Raw genomic sequence first — 13,570 nt, 5'->3', positions numbered from 1 at the left:
ATAGGTGCCTGTAACTTAAAGGGTGTGTGTTATACTCAAAGATGCAAAACTACTAAACTATTTCTGCATCTGTGGACAGATCCCCTGAAACAAAAATAAAGAAAAAAATAGAAGACCAGTTTTATTAGTAGTGTAAATCAATATGATGTTCTCAGCTGCAGAAAGGAGTGGTATTCAATTTTCCTAGCTGGGGATGTGGCCTGTAGCATGAATTCCCATTTTATGGGACCCAAGGAAGGGAAGCAGGGATCTCTCTCTGCAGTAGCTGTTTAGTGAAAGCTTTCTTGCAGAAGCTGTAGCTTCTTTGAAGGTTAACTTTGAGGCAGAAAAGCTGTGAACAGCCCCCTCCCCCCAAAAGTGTAATGGTAATTATTAAAGGTTTGATAAAAAAATGGAAATTTGTGTCAGTTTGGATTAGCCTCATGGGATATTCTCTCATATGATCAAATGGTACCTAAAATCCATATTTTTATAGTCTTACTGCTCTTCTCTTTGTCAGTCAGGGGCTGGTTTTTGCCATCTGACAGATGCTCTCTGGGTTGACCGGGGTCTAACTCCAACTCAGCATTCCAAAGACTTTATGAGCAGCCCCACGAACACTTGCCCAGCTCTCAGAGGAAACCAAGGAGAGGAAGCAGAGGACTTCAGAGAGCAGCTATTTGAATTACACTTTGCCCTCGGTTTGCAAGCGGCAAGAAAAGAGACACGAAAATGTCACTAAGATTGTAACCTTTAAAATGCTTTTGCATTTAAAAAAAAAAAAAAAAACAAACCCCAAAGCCCTGCTCAAAAAAACCTGTGGCTGTCCCAGCCTGCAGCAGGGTTTTCAGCCTTCAGTGACCTCATCACCAGAGCTCTGGGGGGGAACCCAACCCAGGGCAGCGTCAGTCCCCGCTCCTGGAGTGTCCCCAGAGGGGACCTGTGGGTGCCACCAGGACAGGGTTTGCACCACTGTCCTACCCACCATCCCTGGAGCAGAGTGCCCAGGAAAACCCATCCCAGCCCGCCCAGCCAGCAGCAAGACCCCCACAGTCAATTTTTAATGATAGAAACGCACCACAAATAAAGTTGTGTCCTTGCAGCTGGAAGGCGTTTTGGCTGCATGTGTCAAATGAAATTTCTGTGTTTGTCCTTTGGATTTTCTTTTATTCGAGGGGATAAACAGCTCAGCTGTTTGAAGAATTAAAGTTACTCCTGAAATTTTGTGATGTGGCCAATACTCCCGGTGAAAATCCTGGGAGGTTTTCTGTGTATATGAAATTGTTATTTTAAAAATGAAGAGTCCTGCAATAAAGGTGTCTTGGAGCAAAAGCCTACTTAATATATTCTGAATACCTTCAGAGTATGCTCATATACTGAATATGTTCTGAATATATTCAGACAGCATAAAAAATTACCTGCATAAGGAAAATAATGCCTGTAAAAATCGTGGAGTAAACACTGTAGTAGAAAAAGAGGGATAAGTAGCAAGCTTTTCCTAAAGGTATAGGTAATATTTGAATTTTTATAAATTAGTTAATTTTGCAAGTTTTCCCCCAGAGTAACATGCTTTATTGTGGTTGTGGTGGTGGTCTTGTTTGTTTTTTCTTTTATAAATGTATATATTTAATAAATTTATGTATTGATTCAGCAGATATTTTCAAGCACTCTGGGGAATGTTGAGCTGTAATTGACATCCCTCACTGCTTTTTTTTTCTAAATTGACACTTCTTCAGACAGAATATATTTAGATATGGACCCAAGAGGACCCTGCTGGTTGAAAAAATCAGCTATAAAAGTTATGTGAAAGTCACAGAAATGCTCTTCTTGAGCAAGGTCATTGCTTAGGAAACCATCAGAAAGTTTCTACACACAATAAAGCACATCAAAAATAACTGGGTTGCAAAGCCAACCATCTGAAGTGGAGAAAGGTCAGAATTAGATACCCCTGCAGTATTAATGGCACTTGCTCCTCTGTGATGAAATGTGTTATGACACAGGTTTTGACTTCATGATCCCATATCCCCCCTCCCCCAACCCTCTCCTTATGAATGGGCAAATTTTCCTCTTATAATACCTGTATTTTATTTAGAATTCCCACCAGTTCAGAGGCTGAAATGAACATAAAATTGTTCATTGTCTCCTCAGAGACTTCCTGATTCAAATTCCATCTCAGGGACGCCGCCGCAGTGTCCAAGTGCTCCACAAACATTCCCGGGTTTCTCTGCACGAGGTCACAGTGAGAGGAAGCAGCAAATGCCTGCACATGAAGGGCGAAATTTCACCTGATTTTTGGGACCTCCCATTATGGTCATACCTGGAAAATATTTATAGCATTTATGTGTATGAAAAGCTGAGGTGAGTGACTGATATATATATAGCAGGGCTGTTCCCAGTGCTGGGCCCTGGGATGTCACTCCATTCCCCACTGGGCCTGGATGTCCAGCCAGTTCTCTATTCAGTGAACAGTCCACCATGTCCAAGCCATGAACATCCAGTTTCTCCAGGAATATGCTTTGGGAAATGAAGTCAAAGCCTTTATGAAAGTCCAGGGAAACAACATCCACAGCCTCTCCCTCATTCACTGAGCAAGTCACCCTGTCATAGAAGGAGATCAGACTGGTTGAGCATGACTTGCATCAAGCACCTCAGCCTCTTCCTCCTCCTTTGTCACTGTTTCCCCTTCTTGGCTTTCCTTTTAGTTGCTAATGTACTTCCAGAAACATTTTTTATTGCTTTTCATTGCATTGGCCAAATTGACTTCAAGTTGGGCTTTGACCCTTCTGATTTTCTCCCTGCATAATCCAAACTGGTGCCCTGAGACAGCCAGGGGAGAAGCACACAGACATGGAGTCACCTGGAGAACACAGAGGACAATTAGGTTTTTTTCAGGACACCTGAGAGCACAAAGGTCTTGTTTGCTCCTCTTCTGGCCAAGACCATGCCACTGCCAGCCAGTGAGACTAGAAGAGTTCTGAGAACTGGCATTGGGAACATCAGGACACTCCAGCCCTGCTCCAGAAAATTTACATGGTGGAGGGCACATCCACCCTTCCTGAGGGAAACTGGCTTCCTCAGGTCTGCAGATGGAGCCGCTGTCAGTTGTCTCTCTGACTCCTTGACTTTTTCCTTTTCTATGGACTTTTTCCTTTTGCTTCTCATTCTCATTTTCCCCTCTCTGTCTCCCTCTCCCTCCCCTCCCCTCCCCTCCCCTCCCCTCCCCTCCCCTCCCATCTTCTCCTTTCCTCTTATCTTAATTCCCCTTCTCTCCTCTCCTGGCACTTCCCTTTGTCTCTCCCATTTATTCTGGCAAACAGTGCACCTGCCCAAGCCATGAACAGCCAGTTTCTCCAGGAGAATTCTGTGGGAGACAGTGTCAAAGGCTTTATTAAAGTCCAGTTCATGAACATCCACAGCCTCTCCCTCATCTATTAAACAACTACTGGCACAGGTTGCCCAGAGAAGATGTGGCTGCCCCTGGATCCCTGGAAGTGTCCAAGGCCAGGTTGGAGGGGGCTTGGAGCAACCTGGGCTGGTGGAAGGTGTCCCTGCCCATGGCAGGGGGTGGGACTGGATCATCTTGAAGGTCCCTTCCAACCCAAACCATTCTGTGATTCTATGATCTACTAATTCTTTGGCCAACCTGCCACCAAATTCAGTTGAGTAAAATAAAGCCTTAAAAATAAAGGCTTACATCTTGTCCCTACAGAATGACCTTGAAAAAAACCACCTGATCCCTGCAGCCTTCCCCTCTGTGACAGTGTTATTGGGGCCTATAAAACCCTCAGACTTCTGAGTTATTCAGTTACACTCCTGATAACTTGCTGTAAAAGTGCCAATGCTGCTATACCAGCAGCTTTCCTTCTTTGAGCTCTGCAGCTCCTGAGTCTTTATTACTAGAAGTGCTGCTGTACCCTATTCAGGGGGGAGTGTCCCATCTTTTTAGTGCAAATAAGTTTAAATGAGAGGCTCAGAGACATCTGACTTTAATGTTCTGCTACCTTTGAGGCTACATCATTCACTGTGAGGGTCACAATAATATTTGACACTCCCACTGTTACTAAATGCTGAAGTTTTCAATTTTGATTAAAATCACAGAAGATAGAACCTGTATTGTCAAGCATCATCTTGACACAGACATCAGCTATGCATAACTTTGTTTACATGGCAAAACTTGGTGAATTTAAAGTCGTGGTGAATTTTTCCAAGGTGGTGAATTTCCACTCTTGGTCTCTGCTATTTTCCCTCTCCAAGTGGAGCACTTACCTTCTTTATTACACACCTATCTGCCTGCTTCTCTTATCATAAACCCCTACTGAAGTCTTTGGGACCTCAGTGACTGTAAAAACAAGATAAATTTTGTCCTGTCAAACCTAGATGTGTGTTTTACTGGGACTGTGCAGGCTGTGGAGATGAGTTTCTGTTATGGAGCCATGTAAGAAACAAGTCAATATATTGCTAGGTAAATAGGCAAGACTTGCTTTCTTCTTATGTGATGCAGACTGATCTTCTTTATTGAGCTGTAAAGACTGCTTCAGGTCTCATGTCTGGGAAATTGTTTCACCCTCATGCCCATAATGTGCCATTTCCCTCCAGGAACTGTGTTACCTGTTAGTGTGTTTGAAGTTGCCCCAGGGACTGGGATAGACCCTGAGGCCCAAGGATCTTGAGCTCTCTGATAAGTTCAAATATGTCAGCACCAGCTGATAGCTCTGCCAGTTCAGCCAGCATTTGAGCAACTGCTAATTTGCATGACAAAATTTCAAGCCTCTTTCAGCTAAAAACGTGCTGCTTGGGAACCCTCCCTGAGCTCCAGGCAAGTTGTTTGCACCCTGGGCTCTGTAATAGGTAATTTCATCAACCCTGCTGAGCCCCAGTCCTTGTCCAGCCTTGTCCTTGGCTTCTCTGCTTTCCAGGCAGTGCAGCACAGAGAAAACATGTCAATGTTTTGGCCACATCATTGGATGTGGCCAAAACCACTGCCTGTTCTCAGAGAATGCGAGTGTTGGAAATCTTTTCATTTGCCTCCCAGGGCAGAGAAAGATGTGTGGCTTGCCAGGGGAACAGAAATTCTGAAATTTGCCTTTCCTCATTTTATAACGAAAAAAACCTGCAAAACCATAAATGCAAATCTTTATTTTCCGGTTCCAGCCTGTTGTTGTTAGAGATGGTGGCTTGGGCTGCTTCCTGGCAATTGAGGGAAGCTGCCAAGGTCACCCAAAGGGTGGAGACCTGCCCCGATGTTGGGAAGAGACTCTTGAAGCTCCCACTTAGAAGCTGAATCCCCACAAGCCTCTGTTAGACCCCCAGCCCAGGAGAAAGAGGCTCCCAACAGGCAGATGCCATGGGATGCACAGGCTGAATTTAGGAGATGGTTTGTTGCCTCAGAGCCTCAGACTCAGATAACTCATTTATCTCAGGCCAGCTGACTGAACTGGCAGGAGACCAGGCTGTTTTTTTGCTGGATGTTGCTGAAAATGAGAGACTGTCATGAAAATTTTGTGTCCTCTGAGTGGTCTTTTCCAGTGAATTCCCTGATCAACAGGCATTGGAACAAGCCTAATGAGAATAATCATAACTAGGAGCAGTGATCTTTGGACCAAATATATTCTTCTTGACACTGTCAGCTTTGGCATAAAGCTTTCTGCATGTTCCTGAGGAGGCAAACACTGACCATTTCCATATAGAAATGGATGTGGTGTTCCTGTTGGCTCTGCCATGTCAGGAAGGGATGGGACAGCACTGGATACAGCTCCCAGGGACCTGCTGTGTGCGTGTGTGTCTGAAAATAGGTTCACAGATGGAAAGGGCTTGCTATACTTTTAAGGTTTGATGCAGAGCACTTTCTAGCACTCAGACTTCAATTCTTTTTCTTTTCTTCTAGTCAGTGTAAATCACTCCCTTCACCTTGCCCTGAGCTTTTGTCTCTAAAAGTCTCTGACTTGTGATCTTGTGCTGAATGCATTTAGGAGCTCAACTCCTCGCTGTGAGGAGCAAAGAATGAAATAACAAGTTATAAAAATAACCAGGAGACACTGTCTCCTGGATAGGGCAATACTGGCTGAAGGGATGGGCCACAAAAAGTTCAGCTGTGCCTGCACGCCCACACGGAGCTGAGACAAACACTTGAGAGTGATGTGGCTGAAAGGAGCTGATTGCTGTCATCTCATGGTGCCACAGGACCTTTCCCCACTTCCTTCCCCCAAGTGCAATGCAGTGAAAGAGTTGTGATGATCATTGTCATGCTGGTCTTGGCAAAGAGCACGAGTGTCTGTGGGTACGTGTGGCACGGCTTGCCCACCCTAACCATGGATAAGCTACTCCGGTAGGAGCTGGTTCTGTAATGCCAGATTGACCAGGAATAACCTGCAATCCCACCCATTCCCAGCACACCAACTCGCCCTGTTTGGGCTGAAAACCCATGCTCAGCTGTGCTGTGCTCCTGCCCCTGGCCAGTGAAGAGCAGCCTCAAACACCCATGGGCTCCAAGCTGCCCATCGCAGTCGGGTGGTCACACCGACCCTTTTTTAGCTGCTCAATCCCAAATCTTCCTCAAACAAAGCGTGCCCTGAAACGAGCCTCGCTCCCTCTCCAGGGTTTTTGTTTTAGCTCTCTTTGAAGTGACAGGAAAACTGCGGAGCTATTTTTAGCAGCACCTCATCAATCCCGTGTTCCCGATTGCTTTGGCTCCTCCGCCCGAGGTGATTCTGCTTACAAATGCTGGAAAGGGTTCACCTTCAAAGAGGAGGATTTAATTAGGAGTGCAAAGAGCTATGGCCCGACACAGCAGAGACTAATGAACCACCTTTAGTGGTTGGTGGAGAGCAGCTTGCCAAAGTATCCATTCATTTCTGTGCCTGGAGGATGAAATACAACTGAAGCTGCTGCCATTTTAAAAGGAAAATCTTATTAGAGCCCAGGCAAGGATATCTGAATAAAATAAATGGCTTCTGGTGCTTCTTCATGTATTTGTATATAGGTTCAGGTGTGATTATGTAGTCTGTTATCAACTTTAATTAAGCTTTCCCTTTGCTGCTGACCTTGGGGGCTTAGATGTAATTTGTTCTATAGGAAGAACAGGTGGTATGAGCTCCATGTTTTAAAGTTCAAATTGATTTAGGTTGCATTTAATTTAAGTTTCCTTATGGAAGCATATAATTTTACTATTACTAATGTTGGAGCAATTACACAGAGGTGAAGAATCTGGTACAGAGCAGAGCCTTTCAGCTCTCTAATGGTTTTCTCCACGAGCAGAAGTGTCCCTGCCCTCTGCTTTTTGGGATAATGTTATTTAAATCCAGCAGAGTCCCAGGGAGCTCCCACTTCCCTGAGAGTCTCTGGCTCACCACACAGACCAGGGGTGACAGCTGGACATCAGTCACCAGCACCCTGGTGTGCAAAGGCTCCAGCAGACCTGCCCCCACCCGAGAGCAGCCTCACCAGCCTGTTTATCCTCTTCATTATAACAGGAGCTCTTTCCTTGGCACGGGAGCAATGTGATCCCCTTGGAAGGCCTGGGAGCTGCAGCTCTGGGTGAGGCAGGCATCCATTTCAAGCCTCTGGAATGACCCTTATCCATCAGAGATGAGCTCTCCCTGTTCCAGGCTCTGGGATGTTTGTGAATGGTCTGCAGTGAGACTTGTCTTGGACACAGGGGAGCCCTTGATCTCATTTTTCTGGTTTTACAGGAGCAGGGTAGTGGCTGCCTCAGGAAGGGGCACCAGGGGTGCAAGAGCTCAGCTTGATGGGGACTGGGGGAGGCTGGAGGTGCTGCCAGCAGGGATGGAGGGAAGAAAACATTCCCTAGGACCCAGAGGCAGCTGCACTGGATTTCTGCAGCCTTGAAATCCTCTGAAAACTGAGGGCAGGATGGGAGGGGAAGAAAGGATGAGACCTGGAAGGGGATGGGAAGAGAGAGGATTGTCAAGCTGTTCATGAAGCCAGTGTGTTTTCTTTAGGGAAAATCTGCAGGATCAAGGACAGCCAGTGGAAAATTCATCACAACACACATGTTGTGATGTGCTTGGTGTTTCCAAGCACATATGTGCTTGGTGTTTCCAAGCCCCAGCTGCAGTGCTCCCTTCCCTCCCCACACCATCCAAGGCCTCCATTGCACTACAAATAGCACTGGCACAACTGCTTTCTCTATCAAACTGTTGCACCAGGTGATTTTTCTATCCCCCTGGGACTGCAACCCTGAAAGAAAGCTTACTGGAAAAGCTTCAGGTGCAAAGAAAAGGTGCAAAGATGTAGTAATATAATTTTGGAATATTGCCCAAGTTCAGTTAAACTACATCTTTGCACCTTTTCTTTGCACCTAAAGTGCAGCTCTGATGGCAAGTTGTCTTAATGACAGCATTTCTTCAGGTTTTCCACCTTTCCTTCCCATTGTGTTGTGGATTTCTCTACTCTCTCACCATTATGTGCTATCCTTTTATGAAACACCTCTATCTATCTCACTTTCAATTAAATAAGGGTCCAGAGGTTTGAACTGTGGGGGGTGGGTTGTGCTTTTTGAAAGAATGAGAGAATGAAAACTTGGCAGTTTCAAGGTAAAACCAGTAACTTCACCAATTTATCAAAGCAAGTTTTTAGTTTAGGTACTCTGAGAAATTGGTTTCTCTAACACTCAGTCCCAGAGGTTTAGAAATCTCTTATGGGTATATATTTCCCATTAATTAAAAAATAAATCACTGGCTAGAAATGCTGTGTCTATGTCCAGCAGCACCAGAGCAAATACCTGCAGCATCCTTCCTCTGCCAAGCACATTGCAGAGAGACAGGGCTTCATTTTATGCTCAGGTGATTGTTCCAACAGGCAGGAATGTTGTCCCCTCTCACTGTGGCTCTCCATTCAGGATCATCCCTGCCACTTGTCCCCTCATCCACCATCTGGCCTCAAAAGCAGGTACCTGTGAAGGGGAAAATTATTCACCTGGGAGGACAGAGCCAGGAGGAAGGTGCTGCAGAGTGGGGAGCAAAACTGTCCCACACTGAAGTCCTGCTGGGGAGTTTACAGGGTCCTTGTGAACCCTCAAAACAGTTATAGAGCCCTTTTGTGTCAATTCTAGCACCTTCTGCCACGAAATCCTGAAAGAAAGGAGCATAAAATTCATTGTGAAGAAAGGAGGAGTGGTTCACAAAGTACAAGACCCCTCCAGGGAAGTGCACTGCCTGACCCTCCAGCAGTGCTGGCGGGGTGTGCTGGGCTCCTGCACTTCCTACAGAGGCATTTTCCTTCTGGGGAAGTGGGGAGGTTCCCCTTGGGAGGCTCAAGCAAGCTCAGAGAAAATTAATGGTGAAAAGCACTCTCTTTTCCCTGCTGGAATGCTTCATAGTCAACCAAGAGAGCCCATTAAGCAACTGCTGTGACCTAAAATAACCTGACTAGCACTGAAACTATGAACGGGCTGTATGCTTTTTTTTTTTTTCCTTCTTTTTACCTTTCCTTCCTTTTAAAATAAAGCTTCCTTCTCTGGGAGAGTTTTTTCAGCCTGCCCAGGAAAATGGTGTGCTGGCAGTTTGTCTTTCCAGCTGCCCCTAATCCCACCTCTTTGCTGTTCAGACCTTCAGAATAAAAGAGATACCCTTCCCCAAAAAAACCCTAAGCCCAACCAAGCAAAACCCCCCTGACTGGGCTGGCAAAGGATGTTGGGTGTCAAAGTCTGAAGATATTTACCCCAAATTACTTAATGCAAGGAATCAGGGAGAGACTTACTGCCTACCTGCATCCCCCCAGCTGCCTGGGAAAGTGGGAAATCTGGTTGGACAAAGCTCCTCTGGACTCTCTTTTTGTCCCAAATGGCAGCCCAGGGTTGTTTTGTTTGTTTTTCAACTGCATAATTTGGTAAAATAATACCTCACCTTGTTTATAACTCCTAACTCTTCCTAGCTATGGCACTGTTTCTGTGGAGCTCACCTGGTTAAGAAAACAATTGACCAAAAGATAAACTTTTAATCAGTCAAAATGTCTGTGGTTCTGAATAGGAAAAGCAAGTTCCACCCTGAAAACAAGGAGAGGGTAAAAACTGCACTGAGTTTAACGCAATTGCATTAATCAGACAATTTAAATGAAACAGTAATAGAATAAAGGATAAAAGAGTTCTTAGAAAAGGCAGGAGTGAGGGAGTTGCTAACTCATTTGAGACAAAAAGGTAGAGTTAATTGCTATCTGTGAGTCATTAAAGGGTTAGCTGAGGTTGGGGTATGAGGAAAAGTATAATGTGAAAAGCAGTGAGTCTCTCTAAGGAGCTCTGACTTCTAGTAGGCAGAAGACAGGGAAGAATTTTAGGTCTTAAATTCCTCTTTTGAAGTAAAGTCTCCTGTCACCCTTGGGACTCAGATGGAGTCACAGTTTTGTGCAAGATGTGCTCGCGTTGACACCATGATGTTCTGGTGCTTCAGGGCTTTTCTTTTGAGACCTCATGCTGATGCCAACTGTTGTTTTCACTGATATGAATATTTTCCAAGCAGGCATTTTGTGCAGTGGGGAAGAAGTCGTGTGTCCACCATGTGCCCAGGTGGCCAAGAAGACCAGTGGCACCTGGCCTGTGTCAAAAACAGCGTGGGCAGCAGGACCAGGGCAGAGATTGTCCCTCTGGGCACTGGTGAGGCCTCACCTCGAGTGCTGCGTCCAGTCCTGGCCCCCTCAGGGCAAGAGAGACCTGGAGGGGCTGGAGCATGTCCGGGGAAGGGAACGGAGTTGGAGAAGGGGCTGGAGCACCAGGAATGGCTGAGGGAGCTGGGGGGGCTCAGCCTGGAGAAAAGGAGGCTCAGAGGGGACCGTCAAGCTCTCTACAAGCACCTGAAAGGAGTTTCTAGCCAGGTTGGCATCATCTCCCAGGCAACCTGTGACAGGACAAGAGGAAATGGCCAAAAATCTGCACTAGGGGAGGTTCAGGTTGGATGTCAGGAAAAACTTCTCTACTGAATGGGTTGTCAAGCATTGGAAAGGGCTGCCCAGGGAGGTGGTGGAGTCCCCATCCCCGGATGTGTCCAAGGAAGGCCTGGCTGTGGCACTCAGTGCTCTGGGCTGGGGGACAAGGAGGGGATTGGGCACAGCTTGGACTCCATGGGCTGGGAGGGCTTTTCCAACCTGAATGATTCTATGATTCTAAGTATACCACATGCAGGCATACAGGATCCATGGATTTTGGTGGTTCTCTTTACAGGGAAATGTTTACAGTGTGCTGGTAGAGACACACCAGCACGTTTTCTGTCGTCCTGCAGGGACTTGTCTGTCCCCAGCTGCACTGATCTGAGATTTACCTCCAAACCCTGGCTGGATGGGAGGACAGTCACTTCCTTAAAGCTCCTGTTACATGTTTATCCAGCTCTGCTGCTCCAGTGCCGTTTGGAAGATTAAACCCCCCCAGCCAAGGGGGCCGTGCACGTGTTTACAGTCACAGATCCCAAAGAGCCGGCTGGATGCAGGGCACGGAGCCAGGAACCCCACAGGGCTGAGCCTCCCTGAGTGAAGCAGCAACCCTGGTTCCACTCTGATTTCAACCAGCAGGAGCCTTGCAATGAATTTCTTTGAATATGGGCCCCCCCAAAGGCATCAGCACTTCATAAGGAGGATGGATATTGCCAGGCATGTTGAATACAGATGAGGAGGAAGTGTCATCAAGTCAAGGACGTTGGCACTTTCCAGATTGTCACTCAAATGTAGATGTGGGGAGATACTGGAATATTTCCACTCTCAGCAGTCAGCAGGAGTTTAAAATGGGAATATTTCCTCCCTATATCTCGCTGAAGGCAGATATTGGTGGGAAGCCACAGGACCAACCACCTCTGTGCTTGAGGGCAGCCGAGAGCCACAGGAGCAAATGGATCAAGCCTCGATTTTGCCCAAAAGCTTTTCACCTTTTTACAGAGGACAAAAATGAAGCCTGGAATATGGAATATAAAATTGGCCTGAGACTCAAAAGTCCTGAATGTTACTGAGAAAATCAATTTTTATTTGTACATGCAGTGCTGGCACCCCATCCAGCTCAGGCTGAGCACAGCAGAAAGAGTTTTGAGGGAATCAAAAAGAATCAATATCTTCTGTAAAAGTTTCATTTTCTGTGGAGTTTTTCAATGGGAAATATTTAAAGAGATTTCTTTCTGCATGATTAAATCAGATTCTTATCAACAACATTTTTCTCTATGGAAAACAAAACCACACAACAAACCAAAGCAAATGAATGGCTTAATATTTTTTTCATGTAATCATCACAGAATCATTTAGGTTGGAAAAGATCTCCAGGATCATCGAGTCCAACCTTTGACCAACCACCACCATGCCAACTAAACCATAGCGCTAACACATTGGTTTTTTTATTCTGTTTGAATAATTTTACTTTTTTTTAATGGAGGTGAAAGGTTGGAGTTTTGTTTGTTTGTTAGTTTCTTGTTGGTTTTGCGAGGGGGTTTTGTTTGGTTGGTTTTTATGATGTATTTATTATTTTTTCTAATTTTTAACACAGTTTATGACCATATTGGTCAAATAGACAGACTAGATGGGAAGTAGTTCCTTATCTGAGTGACATCTCAGCCCTCCTTTGTATGTCCAGAAGAAGTACATACCTCCAGGATGTCTTCATTTGACTGCTTCTGTTAGAATTCCCAAACTTTAGCACTTGGGCTTGACAGAGCTAAGGATGCAAATGCAGCTTGATTCTTTTCAAGCACTTTGCTAACTTACTGCCCTCACAGCAGCACAATTCCATTAATGATAGTAGTGAAACAATTATACATTGCTGCACTTTTCTGTTTTCCAACAACTCGAACTGCTCCTGGGGCAGGAGTGTTTGCAGTAGCAGTGCCCAAACCGTCACCCACTGGGGAATTCACAGGACATTCCCATCCCGCCCGAGCATTCCAAGCCCTGCTGCTTCCACACCCCAGCTGATACTCCCAGCCAGCATGTTTGGACTAACTTGGAGTGCTCTTCTCCTTGTTCTCCTGGTCAGGGCATGCCAAGGTGGCCAGGACACACACAGGGAGGCACTGCCCGATGCTGCTGTGTTAAACCCACTGACTGTGCTGTTCAATCTTTTATGCTTTGTATAAAACAAGCAATATCACTTCTCCTGGAATCAAAAGATGCAACAAAGTAATAGGAGCTGACAGCTCCCACGTAAGAAGATTTTTTTTCCTCTGAAGAAAGACACGTTGATCTTAGACCTGGAATAACTTTTTCATCCCATTTTTCCTATTATGGGAAAAGCTGAGGTTTCCCATTTCCCTCCCCGGTCTTTATGTAAGCAACTCATTTCTGTAAGAGCTGCTCCCAAATGGACTCAAGATCCATTCATAAGGAGTAAGTAAAGTAACATCAGCACATTTCCTCTGATCCAACAAATATTGAAGCCCAACAAAAGCCTCTTGGTGTCAGATGAATCACATGCTGAGAGTCCTGGTGGGTTTGGTTCAAGGCACTCAGGACTTGCCCCCATTCTCTGCCCCATGGCAGCAAAAAAGGTGGTGGGTAAGTGAATCCCAATTTTTTTCCAAAGGTATGACCCCTGCATCCCTTTTCTGCCCAAAGGCACAAGAAGATGTTCAGAGTATGGCACTGACATGGTTATCACACTTAGGAAAAGCAA

The 13,570-nt window shown here is 45.6% G+C and overlaps 1 long non-coding RNA gene across 1 annotated transcript in view; it reads left to right on the top strand.

Annotated features, from left to right (window-relative positions):
- Positions 1-13,570, top strand: part of LOC135410388 (uncharacterized) — a 162,100-nt gene that overhangs the window by 23,994 nt on the left and 124,536 nt on the right. The gene's annotated exons all lie outside the window — the stretch shown is intronic.

This window comes from Pseudopipra pipra, chromosome 2 (assembly GCF_036250125.1).
Source record: "Pseudopipra pipra isolate bDixPip1 chromosome 2, bDixPip1.hap1, whole genome shotgun sequence".
Classification (NCBI taxonomy): domain Eukaryota; kingdom Metazoa; phylum Chordata; class Aves; order Passeriformes; family Pipridae; genus Pseudopipra; species Pseudopipra pipra.
Note: the sequence above shows the minus strand (reverse complement) of the source record. Positions and strands in the feature narration are given on the sequence as shown.